Source organism: Mirounga angustirostris, unplaced genomic scaffold (assembly GCF_029215605.1).
Source record: "Mirounga angustirostris isolate CCGP_5_RB_7025 unplaced genomic scaffold, mMirAng1.0.hap1 SCAF_3, whole genome shotgun sequence".
Taxonomy (NCBI): Eukaryota; Metazoa; Chordata; class Mammalia; order Carnivora; family Phocidae; genus Mirounga; species Mirounga angustirostris.
Genome location: NW_026991711.1, coordinates 101,250,182 through 101,262,351, shown reverse-complemented (window position 1 = coordinate 101,262,351; position 12,170 = coordinate 101,250,182). Strand labels below are relative to the sequence as shown.

The 12,170-nt window shown below is 41.6% G+C and overlaps 1 long non-coding RNA gene across 1 annotated transcript in view; it reads right to left on the bottom strand.

Moving 5' to 3' along the window:
• The window catches only part of LOC123839476 (uncharacterized), a 168,953-nt gene extending 157,043 nt beyond the window's left edge, over nucleotides 1–11,910 (bottom strand). Inside the window, exon 1 of the long non-coding RNA XR_010409826.1 lies at nucleotides 11,428–11,910. This is a non-coding gene — a long non-coding RNA (uncharacterized LOC123839476). The remainder of the gene's footprint in view (nucleotides 1–11,427) is intronic.
• Between the last annotated feature and the right edge of the window lie 260 nt (nucleotides 11,911–12,170).

Genomic DNA, 12,170 nt, shown 5'->3' with positions numbered 1-12,170 from the left:
GTGGTTTCAGTTGGATCTAAATATTTCTCCACATTTGAACAGGCTCCAAGAGCCTGTTCCAGCACTTGGGCCAGAGCATCTGCATGTTCTGGAGGAGAGCAGGCTTGTCTGCTTGTGCAGTGGCTCTGTTTTGGCTAGAGAAAGGCAATGGTGTCATCATTCCCACCATGTGGCCGTCCAGTTACCGCCTCCTGCTCGGACATGATTGTGAGTGTTGACCCCTCAAGTCACTACAGGAAGCAAGTTTCTGCTTTTAGCAACTCAGGCCATTCTGTCTGGACATCTTAACTCTGAGAAGTTGGCCTTTACTCAGGCACTCTTTCTGCTTTGGGAGAAAAGAACTATCATAGCTAATGTTTACTGAGAACTGACTATGCACCAGGCACTGTTGTAAGCCCAGTCTTTATGTTAACTCATTTAATCCTCCTAACTCTTGAGGTAGGTATTATTACTGTTCCCACTTTACAGATAAGGAAAGAGAGGGGTGGAGAGGCTCAATAACTTGTTAAATTCAATCTGCAAGTAAGTGACATTATGGATGATGGTCAAGAGATCTAACAAGTAAGATGATCCAGGCACTGGGCAACCAGAGGCAAGGCTGTGGCCACTCGGAACAGATGCTACCTGTACACAGAGCAGGCATGGCTAAGCAGCTACCACTGGCTGAGAAGCACCTCAACTGGGGATAGAAAGCCAGGCAGTCTGGCTGCAGGGTCCACATTCTTGCTGCTCCTCAGTATTGCTTCTTCCCTTTCAGAGTGTCTGGCACAGAGTAGGTACTCAATTAACAGTGGGCTAAATTGAAGTGCTCTGTTGTCTAACTGCTTCCCTGTTGGGATTCCCGTATTTTCTGTCTCCTGATGTTCCTCTTGGCACCTAGGACTGTAAGCAAGGCCTAGAGCATGACTGTGTTCCTGTGGAACCCCTCAAAAGTAGTCTTGTAGTGTCCACACCAGCATACCTCTTCTCTTTGCCTCTCTTTTCAAGATCCAGTCCCCTTCACCTCCTTCCAGCTTCTTCTCCAAGCAAACAACCTGTCACTCCCCATGTCAATACACCCACAGTTCTTCTTTTGCTCTTTCTCAAATTGTACTATGCCATGTGATGGCTTCCCAGAAGGCAATGAGAATTTGGGGCTCTCAAGAGGTGGCCCAGGCTGGTCCTGGAGAAGTGGGGCAGGAGGCCGAGGCCTATGCAATGGCTGAATGAACAACCCTAGGAGGCCTTTCAAGTTCCTATGTCTTTTGGGGAGAGAAATAAAATTCTTGCAGTGGATCATCTCCACAGATTAAAAAAGGACATAGTGTTCCCATTTAGCAGGTCTGGGATGGAGCCTGAGAATTTGCATTTCTAATGAATTTCCAGGTTCTACTGGTCTGGGCAGTACAGCTCGAGACCACCACACTACACTCCTCTGTCCCCAGGGCCAGCCTTCCTCTACTTCAGGTGAAACTCTTAGAGATGAATTTCACCTGGGAGATTGGAAGCACTCCTAGCCTGAGGCCCCAGGCCAGTTCGAGTTCTTTCCTGGCAGCCTTGGCTGCATCTTCATTATGGGCACTTGAGTGAAGAGTTAATCCTGACCAAAGTTCCAACACCTGGCCTTGCTGGCCTGAAACCAAGTGCTACTCCAGGTGTGGTGTGGTGTGTGGGGTGTGGGGGTGTGGGGGCTTTGGCGTGTGGTGTGGTGGCCTGGCCAGCCAGGAGTACATGTGATCTACATCTCCCCACTAGGAACCTGTTAACCACCAATTCCACATGCCTGCTAATGTCCCATTGGGATCCTGATTTCCATAGGCATAAAAGAGTGCCTAATGAAAATCCTCTCTGTGATCCCACCCCAAGCCTACAGGTTTCCTCTTCAGATCAGTCAGTGTTAACCTCCTCTCTGAATTTTCTCTATCCTCTCCAGATAGGTTACAGCTTTCACCTTGGGATCCCCAAACATTGTATGCACATCCTGACTACTGCATTTGTGGCATTGGGCTGTGAGCAACCAGAGGGCATATCTCTCTGCCTTGCTGATCTTTGTGAAAGTGCAGGATACTGTGGGTACTCTAAATGCCTAACGAATGAAAACAAAAATGAGGAGGAGGAAGACAACAAAGCACAACAGATATAAACATAGTCTGGCTTTGGCCTGAGGAGAGGTTCCAGCTTTACCATGTGCTAATTGTGTAAACTTGTGGAATCACTTAACTGAGTTCTTTCTCAGTTTTCTAATCTGTAAAATAAATACAATGTATGTAAATAAATACAATGTAAAATAAATAAAATAATACAACTTCCTCATAGGGCTGTTGTGGTATTAAGTAAGATAATACATATAAAACTTCTGTCACCATGCCTGGTACACAGTAAGTGCTCAGGCAATGGTATTTATGAAAGAATTGTGTTCTGGACAGGTGAGGAGTCAGTAGGCAGGGGACTGGCCCATGAAGAGGAGTCCTGGAGTCTTTGTCTTTCAGGGTATTATTCAGTATCATCTTTCAATTTGAGATACTGAAGTGGGATAAAGCAGGATAAAGCAGGAGATTCTAAAGGGTAGATGTGTCCTGTCTGAAGGGAGAGGGCCAAGGACAGTGGAAAGACTCAAGAAGACAGACTGGTCTTCACTTCTACTTCTGTGTTTGGTTTTAGTGGTTCTAATTCACTGGCTGCTCTCTATCACGCACATCCTGTCTGGCTGTATCCATCAGCTGATCTGAATCCTACAAAGAGTAGAGGTAATCATGGTAAAACCCAAATAGGCCTGTGCTGAGAACTAGGACATCAGGGACCAGTGTTTAATAAGTGTTTGGGAATGACAGTGTTTATTATGTATGCACAATATGTCAGGACTATTAAAAACACTCCTTGTTAATAGAAATACTATATGATCCAGTAATTCCCCAATGGGTATTTACCCAAAGAAAATGAAAACACTCATTTGAAAAATGTATGCACCCCTATGTTTACTGCATTATTTACAATAGCCATATTATAGAAGCAACCCAAGTGTCCATCAATAGAAGAATGATGAAGGGGAGTGTGTGTGTGTGTGTGTATGTGTGTGTGTGTGAATGCAATGGGATATTACTCAGCTATAGAAAAGAATGAGATCTTGCCATTTGTGACAACATGGATGGACACAGATGGCATTACACTAAGTGAGATGACAACTACCATATGATTTCACTTACATGTAGAATGTAAAAAACAAAAGAAATAATAGGAACATCCAAGTACATTAAACAGTTAATAACAAACAAAAAGGAACTAATTGATAATAATACAATAATAGTGGGGGACTTTAGCACCACACTTACATCAATGGACAGATCATCTAAACAGAAAATCAACAAGGAAACAATGGCTTTTAATGACACACTGGACCAAATGGATTTAACAGATATATTCAGAACATTCCATCCTAAAACAGCAGAATACACATTCCTTTCAAGTGCACAGGAACATTCTCCAGTATAGACCACATATTAGCATACAAAGCAAACATCAACAAATTTAAGAAGATTGAAATCATACAGTGTATATTTTCTCATCACAATGCTATGAAACCAGAAGTCAACCACAAGAAAATATCTGGAAAGAACACAAATACATGAAGGTTAATAATATGCTACTAAACAATAAATGGGTTAACCAGGAAGTCAATGAAGAAATGAAAAAGTATATGGAAACAAATGAAAATGAAAGTCCAACAGTCAAAAGCCTCTGGGATGCAGCAAAAGCTGTTCTAAGAGAGAAGTTTATAGCAATACAGGCCTACCTCAAGAAGCAAGAAATATCTCACTAACAACATAACCTTGTACTTAAAGGAGCTAGAAAAAGAATAGGAAATGAAGCCTAAAGCCAGCAGAAGGAAAGAAAGAATAAATTAGAGCAGAAATAAATGATATAGAAACTAAAAAACAAAACAAAACAAAAAAAACACAATAGAACAGATCAATGAAACCAGGAGCTGGTTCTTTGGGGGGAAAAAATTAAACTGATAAATCTCTAGCCAGACTTACCAAAAAAGAGAAAGGACCCAAATAAATCACACATGAGAGAGGAGAATAGAACCAGCACCACAGAAATACAATCATAAGAGAATATTATGAAAAACAATATGCCACAAATTGGACAACCTAGAACAAATGGAAATTTCCTAGAAACATACAAATTGAAACAGGACAAAATGGTAAATTTGAAGAGACCAATAACCAGCAAAGAGATTGAGTCAGTAGTCAAAAACTCTTGAAAGTCCAGGACCAGATGACTTCCCAGGCAAACTCTACCAAACATTTAAAGAAGAGTTAATACCTAATCTTCTTAAACTATTCCAAAAAATAGAAAAGGAAGGAAAACTTCCAAATTTGTTCTGTAAGGCCAGCATTACCTTGATACTAAAACCAGAAAAAGATACCACTAAAGAAGAGAATTACAGCAACTTCTTTCAAGATACATCTCCAAAGGCTAGTGAAACAAAAGCAAAAATGAACTTTTGGGACTTCATCAAGATAAAAAGCTTCTGCACAGCAAAGGAAACAGTCAACCAAACAAAGAGGCAACCCACAGAACAGGAGAAGATATTTGCAAATGACACTACAGATAAAGGGCTGGTATCCAAGATCTATAAAGAACTTCTCAAACTCAACACCCAAAAAACAAATAATCAAGTCAAAAAATGGGCAGAAGACATGAACAGACACTTCTCTGAAGAAGACATACAAATGGCTAACAGACACATGAAAAAATGTTCATCATCATTAGATCAGGGAAATTCAAATTAAAACCACATTGAGATACCACCTTACATCAGTTAGATTGGCAAAAATTAACAGGGCAAGTAACAACAAATGTTGGAGACATTGTGGAGAAAGGGGAACCTTCTTTTGGTGGGAATGCAAGTTGGTACAGCCACTTTGGAAAACAGTGTGAAGGTTCCTCAAAAAATTAAAAATAGAGCTACCCCATGACCCAGCAATTGCACTCCTGGGTATTTACCCCACAGACACAGATGTAAGAGAAAAGAAGGGCCATATGCACCCCAATGTTCATAGCAGCAATGTCCACAATAGCCAAACTGTGGAAAGAGCTGAGATGCCCTTCAACAGATGAATGGATAAAGAAGATGTGGTCCATATATACAATGGAATATTACTCAGCCATCAGAAAGGCTGAATACCCAACTTTTACATCAACATGAATGGGACTGGAGGAGATTATGCTAAGTGAAATAAGTAAAGCAGAGAAAGTCAATTACCATATGGTTTCACTTGTTGGTGGAACATAAGGAACAGCATGGAGAACATTAGGAGAAGGAAGAGAAAAATGAAGGGGGGAAATCAGAGGGAGAGATGAACCATGAGAGACTATAGACTCTGAGAAACAAACTGAGGGTTTTAGAGGGGAGGGGAGTGGGGGGATGGGTTAATCCGGTGATGGGTATTAAGGAGGGCATGTACTGCATGGAGCACTGGGTGTTATACGGAAACAATGAATAGTGGATCACCATATCAAAAACTAATGATGTACTGTATGGTGACTAACATAACATAACAAAATTAAATTAAAAAAAAGAGAGAATTACAGGCCAATATCCCTGATGAACATAGATGCAAAAATCTCCATAAAATACTAGCAAACCAAATTCAGGAATACATTAAAAAAATTATTCACCATGATCAAGTGAGATTTACTCCTGGGTGGCAAGAAAGTTTCCATATTCTGCAAATCAATCAATGTGATAAATCACATCAATAAGAGAAAAGATAAGAACCATATGACCATTTCAATAGATGCAGAAAAAGCATTTGACAAAGTATGACCCATTGATAAAAATCCTCAACAAAATAGGTTTTTTTTTTTAAGATTTATTTATTTATTTATTCATGAGAGACAGAGAGAGAGGGAGAGAGAAAGGCAGAGGGAGAAGCAGGCTCCCTGCTCAGCAGGGAGCCCAACGCAGGACTCGATCCCAGGACCCCGGGATCATGACCTGAGCCGAAGGCAGATGCTTAACCATCTGAGCCACCCAGGTGCCCAACAAAATAGGTTTTGAGGGAGCATACCTCAACATAATAAAGGCCATCTAGGGCGCCTGGGTGGCTCAGATGGTTAAGCGTCTGCCTTCGGCTCAGGTCATGATCCCAGGGTCCTGGGATCGAGTCCCACATCGGGCTCCCAGCTCAGCGGGGAGCCTGCTTCTCCCTCTGACCCTCTCCCCTCTCATGCTGTTTCTCTCTTGCTTGCTCTCTAAAAAATAAATAAAATCTTTAAAAAAATAAATAAAATAAAATAAAGGCCATCTAAAAAACAAAAAAAAGGCCATCTATGAAAAACCCACAGCTAACATCATCCTTAATGGGGAAAAACTGAGAGCTTTTCTCCTAAGATTAGGAAAAAGACAAGGATGTCCACTCGCACCACTTTTATTCAACATAGTACTGGAACTCCTAGCCACCGCAATCAGACAACAAAAGAGATAAAAGGCATCCACATCAGTAAGGAAGAGAAGTAAAACTTGCACTATTTGCAGATGACATGACATTATATAGAAAACCTAAAAGACTCCACGAAAAAAATGCTAGAACGGATACAGATTCAGTAAAGTCACAGGATACAAAAATGAATGTACAGAAATCTGTTGCATTTCTATACACCAGTAATGAAGTAGCAGAAAGAGAAATTAAAGAACCAATCCCATTTACAATTGCACCAAAAACAATAAGATACCTAGGAATAAACCTAACCAAAGAGATGAAAGACTTGCACTCTGAAAACTATAAAACATAGATGGAAGATTTTTCAAGACGACACAAAGAAATGGAAAGACAGTCCGTGCTCATGGATTAGAAGAATAAATATTGTTATAATGTTTATACTACCCAAAGCAAGCTACACTTTAATGCAATCCCTATCAAATTGCCAATAGCATTTTACACAGAGCTAGAACAATCCTACAATTTGTATGGAACCACAAAAGACCCTGAATAGCCAAAGCAATCTTCAGAAAGAAAAGCAAAGCTGGAGGCATCACAATTCGGGACTCCAAATTATGTAACAAAACTGTAGTAATCAGAACAGTCTGGTATTGTCACAAAAATAGACACAGATCAGTGGAACAGAATAGAAAACCCATAAATGAACCCACAACTATATGGTCAACTAAACTTTGACAAAGCAGGAAAGAATATCTAATGGGAAAAAGACTGTCTCTTCAAAAAATGGTGTTAGGAAAACTGGACAGCAACATGCAAAACGATGAAACTGGACCACTTTCTTAAACCATACACAAAAATAAATTCAGAATGGATTAAACACCTAAATGGGAGACCTGAAACCATCAAAATCCTAGAAGAGAACATAGGCAGTAACTTCTTTCCAGATGTGTCTCTTGAGGTAAGGGAAACAAAAGCAAAAATTAACTATTAGGACTTCCATAAAAATAAAAAGCTTCTGCACAATGAAGGAAACAATAAAACTAAAAGGCAACCTATGGAATGGGAGAAGATGTTTGCAAATGACATATCTGACAAAATGCTACTATCCAAAATACATAAAGAACTTACAGAACTTAACACCCCAAAAATGAATATTTCAATTAAAATTAGGTACTATACAGTGGCTAACTGAACATAATAAAAATAAATAAATGAGCAGAAGACAAGAACAGACATTTCTCCAAAAAAGACATCCAGAAGGTCAACAGACACATGAAAATGTGCTCAACATCCCTTATCATCAGAGAAATGAAAATGAGATATTACCTCACACCTGTCAGAACGGCTAACATCGACAACACAAGAAATAACAGATGTTGGCGAGCATGCGGAGAAAGGGGAACCCTCTTGCATCGTTGGTGGGAATGCAAACTGGTGCAGCCACTCTGGAAAACAGTATGGAGTTTCCTCAAAAAGTTAAAAATAAAGCTACCAATGATCCAGCAACTGCATTCCTATGTATTTACCCAAAGAATACAAGAACACTAATTCAAAGGGATACATGCACCCCTATGTTTATAGCAGTATTATTAACAATAACGAAGATTGGAAGCAGCTCAAGTGTCCATCTATTGATGAACAGATAAAGAAACCGTGGTATATATACACAATGGAATATAAGTCATAAAAAAGAATGAGATCTTTGCCATTTGCAACGACATGGATGGAGGTAGAAAGTATCATGCTAAGTGAAATACATCAGAGAAAGACGAATACCATACGATTTCATTATTATGTGGAATTTAAGAAACAAAACAAGGAAAGGGGAAAAGAAAACCAGAGACAGAGAGTGACAAAGCAAGAAACAGACTCTTAATTATTTAAGAGAGCAAATTGATGGATACTGGAGGGGAGGTGGGTAGGGGGATGGGTAAAATAGGTGATAGGGATTAAGGAGTACACTTGTCATGATGAGCACCGGGTGATGTACGGAACTGTTGAGTTACTATATTGTATACCTGAAACCCATTATTACACAGTATAATAACTAACTGGAATTAAAATAAAAACTTAAAAAAACCCCAGACTCTTAAATACAGAGAACAAACTGTTGGGGGGATGGGTGAAACAGATAAAGAGGATTAAGAGGTACACACTTCTGGATATAAAATAAGTCAGTCATGGAAATGAAAAGTACAGCATAGGGAATATCGTCCATAATATTGGTAATAACATTATATGGTAACAGATGGTGGCTACACTGATCCTGGTGAGCACTGAGTAATGTATACAATTGTCAAATATGTTGTGCACCGGGGCGCCTGGGTGGCTCAGTCGTTAAGCGTCTGCCTTCGGCTCAGGTCATGATCCCAGAGTCCTGGGATCGAGCCCCGCATCGGGCTCCCTGCTCCGTGGGAAGCCTGCTTCTCCCTCCCCCATTCCCCTTGCTTGTGTTCCCTCTCTCACTGTCTCTCTCTGTCAAATAAATAAATAAATAAAATCTTTAAAAAAAAAATATGTTGTGCACCTAAAACTAATATAACATTGTGTGCCATACTTCAGTTAAAAAACACACTCCTTGTTCAATCCTCTCAGCTATGTTTGGCTTTCATATTAGCCGACCTCCCTTTGGTGCTGTGGAAAGATACATGACATAATGTGGTTGAAATGATGAGTTGCAGTCGTCCTGGTATCATATCCAGTTCTCCTCCCCTTGCAACTGGACAGGGCCATGTGCCTAGTTCTGGGTGACCTGTGAGCAGAGGGGGTCGGTATCCCACACACCTCTCTTTGCCGGGGCATGCGATCCTGCAGGAGGCTTTGTTTTTAGGGGCAGAGCCGCAAGATTAAAACCACCTGACCCTGGAGCTGCCACACAAGGAAAGCTGTCTTCAAGAAGCATTTGCATCACCCAAAATCCTTTGCAGCCTTTAATTAAAGCCACTGAAATTTGGGGGCTGTTTTTTACTCTGAGATAGCCTAGCTTATGCTAATTCCGAAAGCAAGGAGAACATGCCACACTTCTTATCACACGTTCCCCATCATCAGCAGTTAAGACACGGCATTCCACGCATGCATTTAATGTAGCCGTCCACGTACCTTGGTTTCTAATTTTCTTGATCATTATGTTTTTGGCCTGAAGCTTCCCCCCTCAACCCCCACCCCCAATTGTAGAGGACCACCTTAGCCCAAAGTCTTCAGATGAGACCTAGCGGCCATCCTCGTTAGATCAAACCTGTCCCTATCCTGTTGAAAATATTCATGCTTTACTAATGGTGAGGACAGAGTACCAGCAGCTCTGTAAACAGGATCTCCAGATGGATCACGGATTGATAAAATCCAGGGAGATACATAAGCCAATGATTAACTACTTTGTCCATTTTTATTGTTTCTTGGTTGTGTGCCCCCAAATAAGAGGTCGCAGAGTGTAGATATCTAGATCACAGAAAGTGAAACTGGTTTCCCAGGGGAAGTTCGATTGGGAGGAGCAGTGTGGTTGAATGTAATTACAGGTCCTGGGTTACTGTCACACAACTCTGGTAGGCACTGTTCCTATCAGGTTTCACAGAAATGGAAATTTTGTGCTCAAGGAACACAGTGTTGACTGTGCAGCAGGGCAGGCCCGAATCATGTCCTGTGCCTCAGTTTCCTTCTTGTAAAATGGGGCTATTACATGCTTCCCAGGCCTTCGGAAAAACTATACTCCGTACTTTTCTTAATAGTTATACTTTTTCTTTTTTACTGTGGGTAAATAAAATTTCTATAGAACACACACAAAGAATAAGGGTTCCAAAAGAACCCAGGATCAGAGACACACTGAAATAGAAATTCTGATGGATGAAACACTATTTAAAACTCTCAGGGGTTGGCAGATTACCTCCTGGGGACCAGATCTGGCCTGGGCTTATTTCTGTAAACAAAGTTTCATTAAAACACAGTCAAGCTCATTCATCTTACATTATATTTATGGCTGTTTTCACGGTACAACAGCAGAGTTAAGTCATTGTGACAAAAATATATGGCCTACAAAGCCTGAAATACATATGATTTGGTCAATGACAGCCAAGACTAGAATAGTGGTTCTCAAACTTGAGCGTGCGTCTCAGAATCAATAGTGGTGGGCTTATTAAAATACAGGTTTCTGGGCTCTACCCTGGAGTTTCTTATTCAGTAGGTGTGGGGTGGGACCCATGAATCTATTTCTATCAAGTCCCACCCAGCTGATGCTGATGTTGCTGTTCCAGGGACCACAGCTGAGAACCATAAGACTAGGGTGTATGGTCTACAAGACATACTGATGAGACAAATTCCAATGGGAATGGAACAGAATGGGCACCAGCTGTGCATGGAGCTGTTTTTCAATTTCCAGAACAGGCTAGGGGAGAGAGGTGCTTCAGGTGCCTCTTTCTCCAGGACTCTGCCTCAGTTAAAAAAAAAAAAAAAAGAAAGGAAGAAAGAAAAGGATATCCCAGGGCTACACAGAACCAAGCTACTGATGCTATATTTATTGAATTCATGCTGCACACATACATGGGGAACTCAGTAAATAAGGTTGGCTATAAGAGAACCCCTCCACTTGTGGGAGTATGGGAATCCTGTAAGTCTGCAGCACCCAGGGCCAAATGTTCCTTAGCTACAGTCAGCTGTTACTAACTTGTAGCTATCTAATTACGAAATTCTAGGTGAACACATTAATCTGGTATTACTTCTTTCTGATGGGTGCCAACCTCTGAGCTCTGAGAACCAGTCTCTTCGAGACAAGGCCAAGCAATGATAAGCTTCTCTGTTTTGTTTTTACTTACCCATCTGTCCCCCTATCTCTGCTGCTGTGGGACATCAGTTAATTGGTGTAGGATTGTTATAAAAGAAGCCACTTGGCAGAAATGGGAAACACGGTAGGCGGAAGAGTCGTGCGCCAAGTAGGGAATGGAATGGAGGTTTGCCACAGTTCATGTTACAAGAATTCTGCTGCAAAGGAGAAAGACAGGAGTCTTCTTACCTGTGAAGCTGCAGAAGAGGAAGTGAGATCCTGCCGTTTTCGCTCGGTCTAGAAAATTCTCTTCACAGGGACACACAGGAAGGAGGATTATAGTGAAAGAAGAGGTTTCTGATCCCTCTTGTCCCATACCCATCAGACTTGGTTCTTTCAGGCCAGGCATAAAAGAAGCTCTTCAGGGACAGCCAGAGAAGGTTGGATGGAATTCAGCGAGGGCTGCCCTTCCTGCACCGCTCCAGACACTGCTCTGCTCTTCATCCCTGCAGTGTGGAGCCCTCCCAACTTAGGGAAAACAGCTGCTCCATAGGCTCCATAGGGCTCAGCGGAGCAGGAGAGCTCTGGTTGAAATTGGCCCCCTCACGTTGTTCATGCATGAAACATGAGGGCAGTTAGGAGCCAGCTGACCAATCATCCCAGGACTGACCAATCAGGGCCGAGGTTTTAAAAGTGAAACCCTGAGCTCTTTTTCAGCCCAGCCTAGGGACACTTCTTGCGTTGGGGTCTGTCTGTTCCCCAGGTCTGGGAGGACCTAGGAGAAGGTGGGGATATGAGACAAACTTAGAAGGGAAACTCAGATGTCTGGATATTACAGAGTCTCTGCTTCCTCCTTGGTCTCAGGAGGACTTCTGCTTATCTTGCAAGATGCAGTTACAGCACTCTCCTCCCCCTCTTCTCTGAAGTGTTTCCTGACCTTCCCATCAGGGCTGGTCTCTTCCCTCTTTGGCCTCTAGAACACATCTCGATCA